This window comes from Quercus lobata, chromosome 6, assembly GCF_001633185.2.
Source record: "Quercus lobata isolate SW786 chromosome 6, ValleyOak3.0 Primary Assembly, whole genome shotgun sequence".
Classification (NCBI taxonomy): Eukaryota; Viridiplantae; Streptophyta; class Magnoliopsida; order Fagales; family Fagaceae; genus Quercus; species Quercus lobata.
This window is the reverse complement of record NC_044909.1, coordinates 49,668,568-49,672,138: the sequence shown is the minus strand read 5'-3', so window position 1 is coordinate 49,672,138 and position 3,571 is coordinate 49,668,568.

The window sequence follows — 3,571 nt, the reverse complement described above, 5'->3', positions numbered from 1 at the left end:
GAATGCGAAGAAGAAATAGAAAAAATGATAAAGACGGAGAGATATATAGAATGAAGTAACTGTTTGTTATTGAGAATGTGATAATAAATATGTTCAAGAGAACAAGGAATATTTTGATTTTCAAAAAAAAAAAAAGAGAACAAGGAAAAAAAAAAAACATAACTTTTTTTAAAAATAAAAAATGAATTTTAAAAAATAAAAACCGATTGTTGGTAAACTGCTTTTTTAAATTAGTAGTTTTACATATTTAATCCTATTATTTAAGTTTTTTAAATATGTGAGTTTGAGGATATTTTAAGCATCAAAAAAGTATGAATCAAAATAGGAGAAACAACTTTTTTAAATTTATCTAAAATTTAGGAATTTTAAAATTAATAATTTTACATGTATAACCCTATTATTTAAACTTTCTAAATAGGTGAATTTTAGGCGTAAAAAAATAGGAATTTAAACAGGAAAAACTCCTTAAATAGAAGTATATACATATAGTTTCGGAGTGTCAAGTTTTTTCGATCATGGAATATGGTAAAAGCCAAGAGCCATGGTTCCACATCCATTCAAGGTATTGGGTTCAAATTCATGGTTTTAATTATTGAATTTAAAAAAAAAAAAAAAAAAAAAAAAAAAAAAAAAAAAAAACCTAACATCAATGGCACATCAATTGATAAATTTTATGTGTAATAACTAACATCACTTTTTGGTTATTTTCAATCAAAAAATCATTTAAAAATAAAATATAATTGGTCAATCACTATGTTTTTCAGAAAATTTTGTAGACATTTTTTTTCTTCTAGTCAGCTTAAAAGCTGGAACCCCACTTCATGTTATAAAATAATAAATAAATAACTTGATTTGTGATTCGTCTAGATATAATCTAATTTTTTTGGGTAATGCTATAGACACAAACTATTTTACAATATTTTTACAAACTGCTGATTTGGTTTTAGCATTTACCAAATAATTATTGGTAAATAAAAATGTGATGTTAATGGTGCTCCATATTAAAACTAATAATAATTTGCCACGTCAATAATTTATAAAAATATTGTAAAATAATTTGTAACTGTAGCATTACTCTATTTTTCTACTTAATTTTAATTTTCTATTAGTTGACACCTTCATATATTGTGAAAATGTCATGAGATCTTGTTGTGAAATAAAAAAGAACTCTTGCATTAAAAAAAAAAATTATAATCAAAATGTAAATATAGTTTTTTAGCTATAGTAAAGTAGATTCTCAAAAAGGAATGAAATGGGTGGGAAAAAAGGCTACAATAAGTTACGAGATTAAGATGTTTGTGTCTAGTTTGGGAGAGACATACTTGATTCTTGAAAATTATCTTCAAAAAATGGCTTTTGTTAATGAATACCCCAAGTGTAGTGATTAAGGTGCATTTAATTCTTTATTAAATAGTATTTTTGTACATTTTTCAAAAAATAAAATCAAAATGTACACATATAAAAAAAACACACACACACACATAATTACAACGGGCTTATGTGTGCAAGCCAATGAATAATAATAAGTTTATTTTATCACCACTTACTTTTGGCGTGATAGTCATTCTATAAATACAAGTTATTATGAAGTGGCGGGGAGGGTCATGGTTTAAGTTTTTATAATGAAGTTTCACATACATATATGCTAAATGATGATGATGTGGTCTTACCTAAGTGAATGAGGTTGTCATCTCGGCTTTTATGTTGATTATTATGAATGGGTTATTTGACACTAAAATTAAAAAAATAAACTGGATATGTGAAGCAATGGACTAATTTTAGATTCAATTTTGGGTTATGATTGTGATTCTAATTTGTAGGAAATTGTATAAAAGTGGTGACTAATACAATTTGCAATACTCTAGGCCTTCAAGCCTAAAAGGTTGAGTTGATGGGTAATATGATTGACATTGTGTTTATAAACGTAATAATATTTTGGAAAGAATAAATAGTAACTCATTAAGATTGTTATGAATAAATCAAACATAATTCACATTCCCATAAATATAATAATCATATTTATAAATTAAATTAAATGTGGGCATAGTTACATTTCTGAGCATCTAGGTTCTTTGAGAACCTAGATGTTGAGGGTCATGTTAGATTTTCCAAACCAAACACTGCCTGTAAGTAACAGGAAGAGGGGAAAAAAAAAAAAACCTTTCTTAAAATTGAAAATCCCATAGACCAACTACGAACAAATAAACTATAATAAAAAAATATATTACAACACCAAAGGTTATGCAAAAATTTAAGTAGACGACAACTAGAAGAATAATATCACCTACAAAATAAGAAATACAATCTCGACATAACAAAGGCGTAAGCGTCACTCAATGAAACTAATACCACAATGAGATCACTATTGTTATTATTTTATTTATTGAGAGAAAGGCAATGAGATCAAAGTTGTTGCACTTTTATTAAAAAAAAGAAAATCGTTGCACTTATTTATTTATTTTTGATAAAAAGGAAACAACTTTTATTAAGAAAACTTAACTAAAGTTGGCTAAAGTAAAGTTACAGAAACTAGGCGTGAAGGAATATCCTTTATTCATATTGTCATCGATAAATCGCCAACAAGTCTAGTATGACTAGACAGGTTGGCACTTTAAGTGTTTTATGATTATATTTTTGTTTTTGTTTTTAAATTTTTTTTTTTTTTTTTTTTTTTTGAGTTTCAATTTATGACGACCGTTTTTAAAAACTTTACCAATTGAGTTAATTGAGGAGATGTGCTACGTCTATAATATTTTTACAATATTTTTACAATAAATCATAGGTGGTTAGTTGTTATTGGTTCAAATTTGAACCTAATACCAAGATTACTTTTTTGTTCCAATAATAACAACCAGTAACAACTTGCTACTTAAGATTTGTTGTAAAAATGTTGTGAAAATATTGTAAACATATCATTTATCTTAATTGAAACCTATTTTTAAAATTTTTATTTCATACTATAAAGAAGAAGGTTTATTTTATTTTATTTTATATTTTTTACGTGTATATTACTAACTATGATACCCACTCCAGTATTTATGGATAGGTGATATATTACACTTCACTTTAAGATGCTATATATCATTTAATGAATTTACCAACCATTCGTTTAGAATTTTTAGGTAATTCTACCAAGATTACTAAAAATGAGTAAATTAAATTTTATCTAATTAACATTTGGAAAAAATAATGTTAATTATCATAATTTCTAAAATATTTATATATATATATAGATAATTATTTTTTTGAAAATCTTTTTTAAATGGATTAAATTTTAAGAAATCTAAAATGGTGGGGATTACTCTATTTTTTTTTTTGAGAGGGGTGGGGATTACTCTAAAAAAACAAACAAAGGATCCTAAAATCCTAATTTCAGGTGTCACCTGGTTGTCAGTTATTATTACAGACAATAAATATTGTTGACGTATAAGATTACTAAATACCATAAAGATTTAAAAAAAAGTCATTGCCCATAAAGATTTAAAAAAAAGAAAAAGAAAGAAAATATACCCCATTGCCCAAAATTACTAAATACCAAATATTCAGGACAAAAAAAAAAAAGAAGAAGAGT